General features: G+C 47.9%; 1 pseudogene; it reads left to right on the top strand.

Annotated features, from left to right (window-relative positions):
- The first annotated feature begins 393 nt into the window (after positions 1-393).
- LOC141175987 (mitochondrial fission regulator 2-like) lies at positions 394-16,583 on the top strand (annotated as a pseudogene).
- Positions 16,584-17,515: the final 932 nt, after the last annotated feature.

Consider the following 17,515-nt stretch of genomic DNA (forward strand, 5'->3'; position numbering starts at 1 on the left):
CGAAGTGATCTGAATACCAACTGTGAGTAAAGCTGTGAAAACTGCAATGCACGTCTCTGAGCTTCCTTGTCACACCACTACCACTATCATCATTCCCTGCTTCACCAGCTGCCCTGAGGCTATACCTCTCCCGTTGGGGGTTATACCATCCACGCTGCACAACCACACCACCGGCCTCAGCGGTCTGCCCTGCAGCGGCGGCTTCATAGCTGCAATCAACGGGTGGCGTAGTCGAACTCTATAACATCTTAATGCCGCGCACTGCCTCTTAGTTTGACCACTCTGGGCACGGACCGGGTCACCGCCACGAGGACTACTACCCCTGTCAGATCCGGCTCCGGGTATCCCCCGCATGCGCAACGCAGCACAACATGGCCCAGGGGGCGCGTCACAATGATTTATCAAAACTACAGCAAGGAGCCCAGTAACATCACTGGATTCGGGGTCTCGGCCCCCACATCATGCTGCTCTCAGATGAGGTAGCATAAACCTGGTGACAGATTCCCTTTAGTAACATCAGACACGATCTTCCATCCAACAAGTCAATGGACCCGAATAATTCAGACTCAGGATTTCTGACTATGATGTTGGCCAAGAGAGTGTGTGAAAAGAGTCTCCTTCCTGCAGACGATCATGCCTTTCAGCTTTGGAAGATGAGCTGCTGCAGCAGAGAGTACAGATTGCTGCCATTGTTGCCCTACAACCGTCACAAGCCGCACAGTCTCGTAAGCCATTGTTTTTGTAATCCTTATAAATCACTTAATGGGTTAAATAGGTCAAGCTTTTGCTATGTATTTGGTATGATTTGATCTCGTTTTTGTTTCTCAGATACAGAATCAATGTGCTCATTTAGCTGCCCAGGTAATGCCCTCTCACCCCCATCTTCAGCTTCTCCACCACTTTCCGCACAGTTTTTGCAATTTACAACCCCAGTAGCTCCGCTGCCCCCTCCTCCTCCTCCTCCTCCTCCTCCTCCACCACCCCCAGTCCCATCTTCCCAACTAAAATCTGCACTTGATATTATAAGAGAACGTAAAGCTTCTCACAAATGCAGCCCGACGGAAAGTGAGGCTTCAGAGAAAGGCAGTGTGGATCAGCTCCCCAGTATGATGGATGTGTTAAAAGGCATGAATTCCATCAAGCTTCGGGCGGTCGAAAGGTCATTTTATAGATTTTCTTTAAATATATATTTTTTATTACAGACATGCGTGAAATAGAATGAAGGAGAAAACTGTAAAAAAAAAAAAAATCTGTCACTGAGCCTGCATCTTTCCCTGCACATGACTGCTGATCTCATGAGCTGTCATGTGCCTTTAACAGCCGCAGGCGGATCCGAGATCCACCCGCAGCTGTTAACCAGTTAAATACCGCTGTCAATCACTAGCAGTGGCATTTAATACACACCTGCCAGAAGCTCGTCACAAGACACACCCATAGGCGTCCCTGTCATGTGATTGCGGGGTGCCAATGTGTTGTCATGACAGCCGGGGGTCTGCAGAAGACCCCTGGCTGTCATTGTAGATCCCCTGTGGCCGGCATTCATAGGAGATTGTGATTTCTGCTATACATAGCAGTGCTGAAGCCCTGCTATGTGTAGCACAGGTAATCAGATGATTGCAGCTTCAAGTCTCCTAAGAGGACTATTGCTGCCAGTAAAAAGTAAAAAAAGTTTTAAAAAACATAAAGGTTTAAATCACGCCCTTTTGCCCTATTGAAAATAAAACCATTAAAAAAATATACGCATATTTGGTATCGCTGTATTCAGAAATCTCTGATCTATCAAAATATAAAGTAAATTAATCAGATCGGTAAACGGCGTAACGACAAAAAAAATCTAAACTCCAGAATTATGTTTTTCTTTTTTTGCCTCCGCAAACATAACAGGCGATCAAAACATTGTATCTACCTCAAAATTATATAAATAAAAACGTCCGCTGAGGGCGCAAAAAATAAGCCCTAACCTGGCCCTAGATCCCGAAAAATGGAGATGCTACGGGTCTCGGAAAATGGCGACATAAGCGATTTTTTTTAATTTTTTTTTTTACAAACTTCTGATTTTTTTTTTCACCACTCACATATAAAAGAACCAATACATGTTTGGTATCTATGAACTCGTACTGACCTGGGAATCATAATGGCTGGTCAGCTTTAGCATTTAGTGAACATGGTAAATAAAATAAAAAAATTACAATTGTGGAAATGCACTTTTTTGCAATTTCACCGCACTTGGAATTTTTTTCCCGTTTTCCAGTACACGATATGGTAAAATAAATGGTGTCAATCAAAAGAACAACTTGTCCCGCAAAAAAAAAAGGTACCGTACAGACCAAAAGTTTGGACACACCTTCTCATTTAAAGATTTTTCTGTATTTTCATGACTATGAAAATTGTACATTCACACTGAAGACATCAAAACTATGAATTAACACATGTGGAATTATATACTTAACAAAAAAGTGTGAAACAACTGAAAATATGTCTTATATTCTAGGTTTTTCAAAGTAGCCACCTTTTGCTTTGATAACTGCTTTGCACACTCTTGGCATTCTCTTGATGAGCTTCAAGAGGTAGTCACCGGAAATGGTCTTCCAACAATCTTGAAGGAATTCCCAGAGATGATTAGCACTTGTTGGCCCTTTTGCCTTCACTCTGCGGTCCAGCTCACCCCAAACCATCTTGATTGGGTTCAAGTCTGGTGACTGTGGAGGCCAGGTCATCTGGTGTAGCACCCCATCACTCTCCTTCTTGGTCAAATAGCCCTTACACAGCCTGGAGGTGTGTTTGGGTTCATCGTCATGTTGAAAAATAAATGATGGTCCAACTAAACGCAAACCAGATGGAATAGCATGCCGCTGTAAGATGCTGTGATAGCCATGCTTGTTCAGTATGCCTTCAATTTTGAATAAATCCCCAACAGTGTCACCAGCAAAGCACCCCCACACCATCACACCTCCTCATCCATGCTTCACGGTGGGAACCAGGCATGTAGAGTCCATTCTTTCACCTTTTCTGCGTCGCACAAAAACACGGTGGTTGGAACCAAAGATCTCAAATTTGGACTCATCAGACCAAAGCTCAGATTTCCACTGGTCTAATGTCCATTCCTTGTGTTCTTTAGCCCAAACAAGTCTCTTCTGCTTGTTGCCTGTCCTTAGCAGTGATTTCCTAGCAGCTATTTTACCATGAAGGCCTGCTGCCCAAAGTCTCCTCTTAACAGTTGTTGAAGAGAAGTGTCTGCTGCTAGAACTCTGTGTGGCATTGACCGGGTCTCTAATCTGAGCTGCTGTTAACCTGTGATTTCTGAGGCTGGTGACTCGGATAAACTTATCCTCAGAAGCATAGGTGACTCTTGGTCTTCCTTTCCTGGGGAAGTCCTCATGCGAGCCAGTTTCTTTGTAGCGATTGATGGTTTTTGCAACTGCACTTGGGGACACTTTCAAAGTTTGCCCAATTTTTCGGACTGACTGACCTTCATTTCTTAAAGTAATGATGGCCACTCGTTTTTCTTTACTTAGCTGCTTTTTTCTTGCCATAATAAAAATTCTAACAGTCTATTCAGTAGGACTATCAGCTATGTATCCACCAGACTTCTTCACAACACAACTGATGGTCCCAACCCCATTTATAAGGCAAGAAATCCCACTGATTAAACCTGACAGGGCACACCTGTGAAGTGAAAACCATTGACGGTGACTACCTCTTGAAGCTCATCAAGAGAATGCCAAGAGTTTGCAGAGCAGTCATCAAAGCAAAAGGTGGCTACTTTGAAGAACCTAGAATATAAGACATATTTTCAGTTGGTTCACACTTTTTTGTTAGGTATATAATTTCACATGTGTTAATTCATAGTTTTGATGCCTTCAGTGTGAATGTACAATTTTCATAGTCATGAAAAAACAGAAAAATCTTTAAATGAGAAGGTGTGTCAATCTTTTGGTCTGTACTGTATATTGACAAAAAATAAAAAACTTGGCTCTGGGAATAAGAGTAGAAAAAAATGAAAGGGCAAAAACAGAAAATTGCAAGGTCATGAATGGGGTTAACAATGCTGTACCCTTCTCTGGAAGTCCCACATATAATGAATGTAGCAGTGGCGTGAATGCTTGAGAAGGCTCAAATATAATGTGCCTCTTCCAAGCCCCATTCATGGTGGGGGTCTTCCATGCGGACCTCCTGCGATCAGCAGGCTTATCCTGTGGATATGACTAGCCCAGGGGAATGGGGATGACTCGGTACCCGGGCCTTTAGCCTGGCCTTTAGGGATGTCACGGTGGTCGGCTCCCGGGCCAGTACTCTGGGCCTCTCTTTTAAAAGGGTTGGTGTTGTAAAAGAAAGAGTTTGTGACGCCACCTGTGGCTTCTGGTGAGGATCACCAGTGCTGCGCAGTCCACTGAGGCAGGTGATAAGGCAGCATGATGGTATAGCTCCCCACAGGTAGAGCTGGGCCTCAGGGCAGTATAGGAACGGGGATGCAGGACAAAGAGACTCCGCCGGGCCAGATCAAGAACAGGGATGGACACAATAGTCACTTCAGTACCTTTTACTGGTGGAATTTCAGGCACTCCCAGGAGCACTGTAGGGTGAAGGTTGTATGTCCGGATCCTCCCCAATGAGCAGGTTTTGGGCCTCCTGGTTCTGGCTTCTGCGTAGTAAGTTTCTGACCTGCCTGGAGCTAGGCCTAACTTTGCCTCTGTCCTGCGCTGGCTGACCTTGTGGTAGGGCCTTCTCTTGGAGAGCACGCTCACGACCTACGGGGCCTATGTGTCTCCTGGCTCTGGTACGTATCAGCACTTTAGCGATCCTGGGACCTGTAGTTCTCCAGGGATTCCAGTTTATCTTACTGGGTCGTGGAGATCCCGGCAAGCTTCGGACCCGGGGTCCAGTAACTACTTCTTCTTCGGGGTGAGCTAGTTAAGCTCCTTTGCCCCCTATGAACTAACTCTCTACTCTTCGCCTTCGGCCTACTCGGACCCTCAATAGGCTACTCACACTAACGGCAGCGTGCCGTGTTTCACCGATCTTATGGCGCCGACACACCTACAGCTCACCTCACTGAGCTACACGTGAGTCTAGAACGTGCTCCACTGCAGACTGACCTCTTTCAGGCTTTTGCACTGCAGGAACTCTCACAACAGGTTTGCTTTCTGTCGTCTCCAGTCTAGACTAACTGCTGCCTGGCTCCACCTTCCCTTATATATCTCCCTAAGGAGCTCCCTCTGGTGGTCTGAGGTGGAAGTTGGAGATGTGTGAATGGTTATGGGGGCCTCTTGTGGAGGAATCCTTCAGTACACCCTCCTGGGTCTGTGATACCAAGCACAGCTGGGCTTCACATTCCCCCCCCTAGTTAAACTCAGCACTCCCGGGCTGAAGTACATTTTATAACAACAGTAACAATAGGAAACATAAGCAATACTAGAACACTCTTCCCTTTATGGGAGGCACGGATCTTAAACGTTGCAGAAACAATACAAATACAGAGTGTCCTCAGAATCCAAGTCTCCTATGGTGAGGTTCCCATACAGGATGTCCATCTCACAAGGTAGAGTACTTTGGTAGTTTTGAGGGACCTGTCCTAAACCCTCTACGCAGGCCCTGGGGTGGCTGCAGGGCATGAAGATCCGAGTTGCACCTCCAAAAGAGCCACTCCAGATAGGTTTTCCTTCTGAGGTCACCTGAAAGGGGCACTCCAGGGAGCGCAATTATATACAATAAGAGTTTTTGGGCTGCACACAGTCCTCAGCCATGCAGTTCATTATGCAAATAAAGAATTAATAGGAAAAAGCACAAATTGATAAGCATGCATGAAAACAAACAGTTATGCAATACATTACAATTTAATACTCAATACCCCAGGGGTAACTATCTACATTCTCTGAAATTTTGCTACTTTACTCAGTGTACCTAGCAGGAGGTTTACCTCTTGTGCTGCGTACTGATCTGCATAGTGCTGTGGTTAGTGGAGTGTCAGTATCTGTATCCTCAGTTACCCTACCAGTTTTACATGTAACCATGTTGTAAAATTGCCTTAACCTCTCTCTTGGACTGGCAAGTCTACCATTGGCTGGGCCCTCTTGCTCCGCTCCTGCCGGGGATCCTTCATCCGGGGATACTTCTTGAGCTGGCTCTTCTGCAGCACTTACAGGTTCAACTTGCTGTGGAGGGTTTTCTGGCTGTTCATAGAATTGGAGTACTGGAATGATTACTGCACCTCCTATTTGAGGCCAATCCGCTGGGAAGTCTCCAAGGTCAGTGTGTATCACTGTTTCTTTAGGTTCTTCCTGGGTTGTGAAAGACACTTCTTCCTGAGTCTTTAGTAGATGTGGACACAACTTCAGGTGGTCCCTAGATATTGTCGCAGTTGTTCTTCCTCCATCTTTGCTGATCAAACACGTCTTCCTGTTGTCAAACCTTGAATTCAACACAGTGTAGGGTTCTCTCTCCCACTGGTCATCAAGCTTGTGTTTCCTCCGCTTCCTTTTCAATACCACTTCTCCTGGTGTGAAGGGTTCTGCTGGTGCACTTCTGTTGTATTGTGCCTCTTGTTTATCCCTCACCCGAGTGAGACTGTCTTCGACACAGGCTTGGACTCTCCTGTACTGCTCCTGTCTGGTCGTGTCCCAGTCCTCAGTGGTCACATCAGCTTCAGGTTCTACCACACCAAGCTTCAGGTCCATGGGCAACTTCCCTGGTCTTGCATGCATGAGATATGCCGGAGTGCAATTGGTGGAACTTACTGGTATGTGATTATACAGATCCACTAGGTCAGGTAGTAGGTCTGGCCACTGGCTTCTCTCTTCTAGTGGTATGGTCTTCAGTAGATCGATGATGATGTTATTCATCTTTTCACAGAGACCGTTAGTTTGGGGGTGGTACGGTGTAGTCCTGATCTTTTTATACCCGTACAGATGGCAGAACTCTTTGAACAATTCAGCCTCAAAGGCCGTGCCTTGGTCAGTCAGTACCTGTCCAGGCTATCCATGGGACCTGCAGAAGTACGCCTGGAACGTCTTAGCTGCTATCTCTGCTGTCAGGTCTTTGATAGGGGAGACCACCAGGACCCTGGAGTAGTGATCCACCATGGTCAGGGCATAGGAGTATCCTGACTGACTGGGTGACAACTTGACATGGTCCAGGGCCACGATCTCCAGAGGGCGAGTCGTCTTGATGGGTTGCAGGGGTGCCTTCTGGCTGCTGTAGTCTTTTCTTCTGAGGCTACAGGGTCCACAGTCTCTGCACCACCTCTCAATGAAGCTGCGCATCCCCACCCAGTAGAATCGACACTTCAACAGGGTCTCTAGCTTTTTCTAGCCAAAGTGCCCCGCCTGATCGTGGTAGGCCTCCAACACCATCTGGATGTCCGTCTTGGGGACCACTATCTGCCACACCATCTCGAGGGTTTTGGGATTGACGTACCTCCGGCACAACTTCTCACGGTAGATAAACAGCCGGCTTCTCTCATTCCACAGCTGCTTTGCTTGGAGAGCCGCATCCTTCTCCAGGGAGGAACCTTCTTGGGTTATCAGCTCCTTGATACGGCTGACAACCGGGTCGCTGTCCTGGGTCTCTTTCCAGCTGTGGTGAGGCAAGGGGTTTAACGTCTTACCGCGTTGCTTCCTGGAGGCTCGTAGCTCGTGGGCCATCCCATTCCGGTGGAAGGCAGGTAGTTCAACCTCTTCCAGGTCATCCACTTCTTCTTCTGTGTCTGACTGGTGAGGCATCCTGGACAGGGCATCGGCGTTGGCGTTCTTGCGGCCCGCCCGGTACTTTATGGTGAATTGGTAGTTTGACAGCCGAGCCATCCATCGCTATTCCATGGCTCCCAGCTTGGCTGTTTGAAGATGAGTTAAGGGGGTATTGTCAGTGTAGGCAGTAAACTTGCTGGAGGCTAGGTAGTGCTTGAACTTTTCTGTGATGGCCCAGACCAAGGCCAGGAACTCCAACTTGAAGCTGCTATAGTTCTCTGGGTTCCTCTCGGTCGGGCGGAGCTTCCTGCTTGCATACGCGATGACTTTCTCCTGGCCATTCTGCTTCTGACTTAAGACAGTGCCCAGGCCTTCATTGCTGGCATCTGTATACAGCAGGAATGTTTGGCTGTAGTCAGGGTAGGCTAGGATCTCATCACCTGTCAGGATCTCCTTCATCTCTTGAAATGATTCAGCCTGTTCTTTACCCCAGTGGAATGGAGGGTTTTTGCTTTTGGGGGACTGCCCTACCAGGAGGTCTTGCAGAGGAGCTGCCTTCTTAGTGTAGTCCTTTACAAACCTCCGGTAGTATCCGACTAGTCCCAAGAACTGACGCACCTCCTTGAGGTTCTTCGGCTCCGGCCACTTCTGGATGGCAGTAACTTTCTCCGGGTCTGGTGCTACCCCTTCCGGACTGACAATGTGCCCCAGGTACTGTACCTTTCTCTTGAGCAGGTGGCACTTTGAGGGCTTCAACTTCATCCCGTACCGGGACAGTGACTCAAATACCTCTGCCAGGTGTTTCAGGTGGTCCTCGTACGTTCTGGAGTACACAATTACGTCATCCAGGTAAAGTAACACAGTCTCGAAGATGCGGTGTCCCAGGCAGCACTCCATCAGTCTCTGGAACATTCCGGGGGCATTTTGGAGTCAAAACGGCATGCTGTTGAACTCGCAGAGTCCCATCGGGGTGGTGAAGGCCGTCTTCTCCCGATTCTCCTCAGCCACAGCGACCTGCCAGTAACCACTAGTGAGGTCAAGGGTAGAAAAGTAATTTGCAGACTTTAAGGCAGCTAGGGACTCTTCTATGCGTGGTAAAGGGTATGCATCTTTATGTGTAATGCGATTTACTTGACGGTAATCTACACACATTCTCATGCTCCCATCCTTTTTCCTAACCAGCACTAGGGGAGCCGCCCAGGGACTACAACTATCCCTAATTACTCCCGCCTTCCTCATGTCATGCAGCATTTCTTTTGCCTTCTGGTAGTGAGCTGGGGGTATAGGCCTATAACGTTCTTTAATTGGGGAATGGTTGCCTGTGGAGATATGATGTTGAACCCCCTTAACCCTCCCAAAGTCAAGTGGATGTTTACTGAACACCTGCGAGTATTCTTGAACCACCCGGTGTACACCCTGTTTTTGATGGGCAGGAGTGGTGTCTGTCCCAACATGGAGCTGTTGACACCAATCCTCCACCTGGGTTGCAGGGTCATTATCTTCCACTTTTTCTGGTGAAGTTAAGGACTCCGCCACATGGATACAGTTGTTGTTGACAGCATGTAGTTTAGCAACAGTGGCATAACGTGGCAGTTTGACCTCATCTTCCCCTAGGTTAAGAAGACGGACAGGCACCCTCCCATTACGTACATCTACCACCCCCCTGGCGGTTAAGAGCGTGGGTCTGTGCTCAGAGCAAGGGGGTTCTACTACCGCCTGGTAGCTCTGTCCTCTAAGACCTATGGCAGCTCTACACCAGATGAGCATTTCACTCATTGGGGGAACAAAAATGGGTATAGGGTCTGTTACCCTCACGTTACCGATTTCACCATCTGTTAATTGTACTTGCTGTTGATACATCAAGACGCGGATCTCTCTCTGCAGCGCCCTCCTCTGTCTCGGTCTGGCAGTGTCAGCGATCTCTTGGAGCAAGAACACAACCTCTCCCAAACAGTTACCAACAACATTAGTGCCTAGTACCATATATGGGTTGCTGTCATCAGGGTTAGTCTCCACTACAATAAGTCCCTGGTCCTTCAGCTCCACTCTCCCCACCTTACAGTCACATTCTTAACCCCGAGTAGGTTAAGGGGGAGTCCATTTGATGCATATACAGACAAATTTGGAGCTGGCGGACGCAGATCGTCCATGGACCAGTACCTCTTGTAGAGGACTTCAGGTATGATGGTTACCTGAGATCCTGTGTCCAGCAGGGCATGCATCGGGATCCCGTCCAATACAATGGACAGGAAAGGTCTTCCTCCGACGAACCTGTTGTACCAGTCTGATGGACCTGGTGAGTCTACTCCTGGGTGGCGGCCTTCGGACCCAGGGTTTTCTCGTTTAAGGGACAATTCAGGGCGATGTGTCCGGTCTTATGGCATCGGTAACAGATCGGTTCCCTTGGTGGACGGCGTTGGTCACTGGTCCTCGGCGAGGGTGGTGTTGGCCTCCTCCTCCTCCGCATCCAGGGGACATCCTCAGGGCTATCAGCTAGCAGGATCTTCCCTCCTCCCTCAGGCTCCGTCCGCAGCTGCAGGGCACTCAGCACGGTGGTCAGGGTTTTACTCAACTGACGCACCTCTGAGCGCAGACTGTCCAGGTCTTTAGGGGACGTTGTTGGAACCTTAGCTTCAGCAGTCACTGGAGAAAAGGTGGGCGTTGCAGGCTCTGGGGTTGCCCCACCCTGGTAACATTGGATGGCATTTGTCTCCAGGGGCTGTAGTCCTTTTATAGCCATGTCCTTTAGATTGTCAAAGGTGGCATCTGGATGATCCAGGGACCACCAACGCACAGTCCTGCTCTCCTCTGGAGACTTCAGTCCCCGGACAAACTGTTCCTTCAGCATTTTGTTCTCATTCTCAAAGCTGGTCGGACTAACCTGGTTCAGAGCCCGCAGGGCCCCTTGAAGATGCCAGGCGTAGTCACGAACATAGTCCTCTGGTTGTTGGGAGCAGCTGTAGAACCTCATCCGGAGGTCCGCCTCAGTAAGGTCCTCAAAGACAGTATGTAGTTTTTGGAATATTGCGGACACTATCCCCGGTCTGCGGCCGACCATGTTTCCACTTCCCGCTCCGCAGCACCGGTCAGCTGTCCTAATACAACGGCAGCTCTTTGTTTGCCGGTCATAGAGTACATGTCCAAAATACCACATATCTTCCGCTTAAATCCAGACAGGGTATCTGGTTTGCCGTTGTACTGGCGGAGCCACTTTTCTCCAGGAATGTACGGTAAAGTCATAGGAATAACAGGTGTTACAGGCGCTGCTGGTGGAGCGGCGGCTTCGGCCTGCCCATTATTGGGGACGTTGACCGGTAGGTCGGCGTTCTGCTGTTCGACGGACATCTTAGCGCCCCCCTAGTTAACCGTGGCCTACCTTCTGGTTTTTCTTCCGGTAGGCTGCAGCTCCGCAGGTGACGGTTGTCTTCAGGACCTTGCGTCGCTTGCATCCTACGTCAGAGCGTTCAGCGACGCTCCGTACAGGACCTGGCGCTTCCTGATTTGACATCAAGGCGTGGGGTGTGTCCGGGACTTCGTGCTCTTTTGCAGGTACGCCCCTTATTTTCCCGCGGTTACGCCCTTCTTCTCGCTCAACGGCCCAACAATGGCGGCTATCTTCACCACAACTTTTCGTACACAGTTCAAAATAAAGGCGCACAGTACCCGGTGGCAACGGGCAAAACACGGTGTCATTGCAGTGGGCACGTGATCCTGTTTGTGACGCCAGGAAAGAGATGACTAGCCCAGGGGAATGGGGATGACTCGGTACCCGGGCCTTTAGGGATGTCGCGGTGGTCGGCTCCCGGGCCCGTACTCTGAGCCTCTCTTTTAAAAGGGTTGGTCTTGTAAAAGAAAGAGTTCGTGACGCCACCTGTGGCTTCTGGTGAGGATCACCAGCGCTCCGCAGTCCACTGAGGCTGGTGATAAGGCAGCTTGATGGTATAGCTCCCCACAGGTAGAGCTGGGCCTCAGGGCAGTATAGGAACGGGGATGCAGGACAAAGAGACTCCGCCGGGCCAGATCAAGAACAGGGACGGACACAATAGTCACTTCAGTACCTTTTACTGGTGGAATTTCAGGCACTGCCCGGAGCACTGTAGGGTGAAGGGTGTATGTCCGGATCCTCCCCAATGAGCAGGTTTTGGGCCTCCTGGTTCTGGCTTCTGCGTAGTAAGTTTCTGACCTGCCTGGAGCTAGGCCTAACTTTGTCTCTGTCCTGCGCTGGCTGACCTTGTGGTAGGGCCTTCTCTTGGAGTGCACGCTCCCAACCTACGGGGCCTATGTGTCTCCTGGCTCTGGTACGTATCAGCACTTTAGCGATCCTGGGACCTGTAGTTCTCCAGGGATTCCAGTTTATCTTACTGGGTCGTGGAGATCCTGGCAAGCTTCGGACCCGGTGTCCGGTAACTACTTCTTCTTCGGGGTGAGCTAGTTAAGCTCCTCTGCCCCCTATGAACTAACTCTCTACTCTTCGCCTTCGGCCTACTCGGACCCTCAATAGGCTACTCACACTAACGGCAGCGTGCCGCGTTTCACCGATCTTATGGCGCCGGCACACCTAAAGCTCACCTCACTGAGCTACACGTGAGTCTAGAATGTGCTCCACTGCAGACTGACCTCTCTCAGGCTTTTGCACTGCAGGAACTCTCACAACAGGTTTGCTTTCTGTCGTCTCCAGTCTAGACTAACTGCTGCCTGGCTCCACCTTCCCTTATATATCTCCCTAAGGAGCTCCCTCTGGTGGTCTGAGGTGGAAGGTGGAGATGTGTGAATGGTTATGGGGGCCTCTTGTGGAGGAATCCTTCAATACACCCTCCTGGGTCTGTGATACCAAGCACAGCTGGGCTTCACAGATAGGTGATAACTTGCAAAGTTAAAATTAACTTATGCAAACATGATTTCAATAATTATATTAGGTTTAACATTTCAGAGTAGTCTGTCCCTAATTATAAATATGCTGTATTAGCCCCACTAATAGGATCTTAGACAAGTCTTTTCAGAAAATGGATAGCAGGTGATTGATTCATTTTTTTAGAAAAAGTCTGTAAAAAAAATCTTATTAGACATAGCAGCAATGAACGAAAAGTAGTTTGTATGAAGAGCTAAGTTATAGCCTGTCAATTACAGAATGGCAGTGATGTTTATTTTCACCGATTTTTCGCTTTAGATCCCCTGGTGGGAAACCCTAAACCAGGAAAGACAAGAAGAGATGTTCACTTAATGATCCCACAGACCCTGCAGCCATTATAGCCAAAGCCTTGAAGCAGAAGTTTGCGCACAGAAATGGTGATGACGCTGTCAATAAAGAAAATAGATCTCATGAGGAGTCTCCGTTCTCCAGTCCTGAAGCCCCAATGGTACTGTTTGTAAATCTTACATGACTGACCAACCAAAAATCAGGCTTATGAAAGATCGTGAATGGAAGGTTTGTTGCTGGATCTTTAAACGGTTTATCCAGGACTATTTTATCTTTTTACTATAAGCCTAAAAACTAACAGGCAGGTTGTTACTAACAGTGGCAACTATCTGCCTGTTGTATCCGGTGCCGGCTCGGAGAGGTCACCGACCACTGTCGCCGGCGATTCAGCTGCTCCAAGTCAACAGAGCAGCTCTTCTTCTTCCAGGCTGCTCTGTTGATGGGGCGTGGCTACCGACGTTAGGCAACTTGTGAGTCGGCTGCCAATCAGCATGACGTCAGCAGTCACGATCCATCAAGAGACCAGAGCAGAAGAGAAGCCGCTGCTCTGTAGACATGATATTAGCAGAAGCCGCTGAATTGCTGTGACCGCTCTGTGTCAGCAGAGATCGGTGCAGGGCACAACAGACTGGTAGTTAGCAACTACCTACCTGTTAGTTCTTAGGTCAATAGTTAAAAAAATGTAATAGTCCTAGATAACCCCTTTTAACATTATATACTTGGCAGCAATTATCTATCGTGTGACGTGGCCATAAGACTAAGTCAACTGTATAACATGGTCCTTGACTGTATAACATGGTCTATTACTGACCAGTGATAAGAAAGTATAAAAGCACGGACAACCCCATTTATTTGAAATATGGTTCCTAATGTTTTCGGCACTAGCTACAGATATAGACCCTAATTGCTCTATAGGGGTTGTCCATCAATAAAGACAATTTTTTTAAATACTTAAATGCATGCATTTTTAGCTAAAAATAATTTTTTGGAATTGGATTTGATTAAAAATTTTGCACCGTTTGCCTTTTGTAGTCTCTATCTTGCACTGTCTAAGAATCCATCAGTGAGCTTATTATAACAGTTCAATAGGAGAGAACTGTTATAACAAGAGAAGGAGAGTACCTTTTTTTATGTCTTTTTCTGACCTCATCTCAGCTGGTTTAAGACCACTGACCACATCAAAGTTGAATGTGCAGGGAAACAAATAGTCTGTAAAAGCCAAATGGTGCAATATATTTAATGAAACCAAAATGCACAAAATATATCTTTAAGTCCACAAAGATGCAACATGCACCAATTGGCAGAACGGGGAATTTTTATCCCCAATGGAGAACTTTTATCCCTGTTACAAAATATGTGCCGCAGGTCAGATGCATGACCGCTGGGAGTCTACCGGAAAAAGCCGAGCAGCTACCTAGGGAATGAATGGAGCAGCTGTCAAGCATGTGCCTTTGCTGAAGCATTCGTCATCGAAACCAATTTTTTACACTGTTGATACTACATAGTAAAAAAAACATAGTTCTTATAGATGCTATATAACCCTTTTAAGGCAACCCACATACTCTAAAATCTAGACCTTTCGGCTGCGTGCCCACGATGCGTTTTTCATGCGTTTCCACTGCGGAATTTCCGCAGTGGAAACTCATTAAAAACGCTTGGTAATCTGCACCACATGGTCCTCAATGGCATTCCGCAATGTCAATGCACATGCTGCGGATTATTCCGCAGCGTTTCTGCGGCGCTCAAAAATCCGCAGCATGTTCATTAATTTTGCGGAAGCGCAGCGGAATTGCCGCCATTGACTTGCATTGAGACGCATATAATCCGTGTCTATACGTTTGTACATGTGGATTATATGCGTTTCTATGTGCGGATGGTACCCAGTTCTGGAGGAGAGAAGACTCTCATCCAGACCTGGGTACCATTGTACCTGTGAAAAAAAGAATAAAATAATAAATAAAGTTTATATTTACCTTCTCGCGGGCCGGCCGGCAGCGCTTATCTTCCAGGACCTGAGATGACGTCGCGATCATGTGACCGCAGACTGTCTCGCGATATGCCGGCAACCCGGAAGGACCGCGACAACACACGCGGCAGCACATGCGGCAGGGGATCGGTAAGTATAGCTTTATTTTTTACAGTCACACTATATAAATCCATGCTGTTTGCATGGATTTATATAGTGTGACCTAGTTGTCAAGCACTTTCCAAGTGATGCTATCGGGGCTCGGTTAGCTGCATGCATCACACACACCCCATTTCCGAGGGACAGCTCAACGGTGCTCCCATTAGTACAGTAATGCAGGCACGACAAATCATGTCCCTGGCTGGAGTGGGGAGGGGGAAGCACACCCAGTGATGTAGGAGCAGGGGGGGACGGTTTCTGGGCATAGGTAGGAGCCCATTGGTTGGAAGTCACCTGGGCTCATACACAGAGAGGTAGGTATATAAGGTGTCTTCATCTTAGTCGAGTAGAGTCAGTTCAGTCAGGAGGAGAAGAGAAAAGGAGTTCAACCAGGAGGGCTGACAGGGAGCTGTGGCTCAGTCTGGGCCCAGCTCCACGAGGCAGGCCTAGAGTGAAGGCCAGAGCCAGAAGAAAGGACAGAAACAGAAAGGAACAGAAAGGAAAGTAAGAAGGAACAGAACACCAAGAGAGGCCCAGAGACACGAAGGCAGAAGGAACCCTAAGGACCCAGGAGATTACAGGTGACGGGTTGGCAGAACAGGGTACCGGATCCCAAGTTGGTGGAGGCGACTAATCCTTAACCAAGAACCGGTGGTCGCAATCATTTAGTGGTGCGACCCCTTACTACACCTACTAGAAAGGCACACCACATAGGGTCAGGGAAGTGGGTACCCAGCCCTCCCAGGAGAAGATCAGAGGCAGCTGGACAAAAGTAGTGTCATTGGTGGGGCACGGCTGACGAAAAGATAGAAGGGAGTCCTGTGCCACACTCTGGAATTACCTGGGGGTTGACCGAGCCCCCTGCCTGGTGGAAGCAGCACGGCTCGGGCGGTCCTACCTGTGCACAAGTGAACTGGATGAGAACTGTGAGTAAAAAGCTTGAACTGCAACGCCTTGTCTCTGTGCTTTCTCACCGTATGCAGCACTACTGGTACTGGGACGCCCGTGCACCATAACCCCCACCGTCTACTACACTGCCCTGGGGCTTCACTCTTCCCGTCGGGAGTCACACTACCTCAGCTGCATACACCATCAGCCCCAGCGGTCTGCCTTGCAGCGGCGGTTCGCACTGACCGCAATCCACGGGTGGCGTAGTCGGACATTATCCCATAAAAGCCCCCACAAAAGACCGCCATTGGCCTGACCACACTGAGCCACGGGCCCGGGTCACCGCCACGGAGACTACAACCCCCAGAAGCCCGGTTCCGGGTGTCCCTCGGCCCAGGGGGCGAGTCAAATGCACAATCTGCATGCATTTTTTCTGGCAAGGGAGATGCAGAAACGCTGCAGAAATTTTCTGCTTCATTTCTGCATCGTGGGCACATACCCTTATTGGGTAGAAGTGTTTTAACTAATTGAATCGTTGACTGATCCTTCACGATTTTCCCAGTGTATATATGAATGTATATCTGGTTCTAACTTTTCCTATGTTCTTCACTTGTAGTTTGGGCGCCACCTGCTTAAGCCTATTGGGAAAAGAACACAGAAGGAAATTACAAGAAAGCAAGTTCATGTCTGAGTTGATGTTCATACCCCTGATGAAGCCATAATCACTTGGCGTAACGCGTAGGTTATTTATATCCTTCCTTTTTCTTTGAGCAGCTTTATTCTTGGCTAGTGTTGAGCGATACCTTCCGATATCGGGAAATATCGGATCGGATTGGATCGGACCGATACCGAAAAAGTATCGGATATCGCCGATTCCGATACCGGAAACCAATGCAAGTCAATGGGACAGAAATATCGGAATGAAAATAAACCCTTTCTTTCCTTGTAGGTTAATTCTACATGAAGGAAAACAACTAAGAATAATGTAGAATGTATTGGGGGAGGTGGCGGAGACAATAAAGGCATAGAGGTTTAGCCCAATCAAATGGAACAGCAGGAATTAATTTTTTTTTTTAAGACGTTCTGAGTTACGGAAATATTGACTATGTTAAGTATTTTTATATTTTGTCAGATATTTATGTTTCACTACTTCCATGCTCTTCACCTTCTTTTTTACTTCTCCCACACTTTCTCCTTCATCATCCTCAGCATCTTTTTCATCCACTTCTTCTTCACCTTCTTCATCTTCTTCTTCTTCACCTTCTTCGTATTATTCTTTTTTTTTACATTCATCATATTCTACTTCTTCATCTTCTTCATCTTCTTCTTCTTCATCATATTCTTATTTGTGGCAGGCATTCCTCTAGTTGTTATCTATAAAAGGTTGGACATTACACCTTTCGTTCTGCCCGTCACAAAAGATTTACAACAGGATTTGTCCGCGTTCAGTTTGGCCTGCAGCAGCAGGTCTTTTCCAGGGGCACCACGAGGAGGAACGGACTCACCCCCATACACTGCTTAGTCATCTTCTGCTTATAATTTAGATATTATCTTTTGCTCTGATTTTTAGTCTTATGCTTAATGTTCTTCCGCTTTTTGTTCTGCAGCTTCTTGTATTTCTGC

The sequence above is a fragment of the Phyllobates terribilis genome, unplaced genomic scaffold (genome assembly GCF_046119375.1).
Source record: "Phyllobates terribilis strain yellow unplaced genomic scaffold, ASM4611937v1 Scaffold_15__1_contigs__length_34870131, whole genome shotgun sequence".
In the NCBI taxonomy this organism is placed as follows: Eukaryota; Metazoa; Chordata; class Amphibia; order Anura; family Dendrobatidae; genus Phyllobates; species Phyllobates terribilis.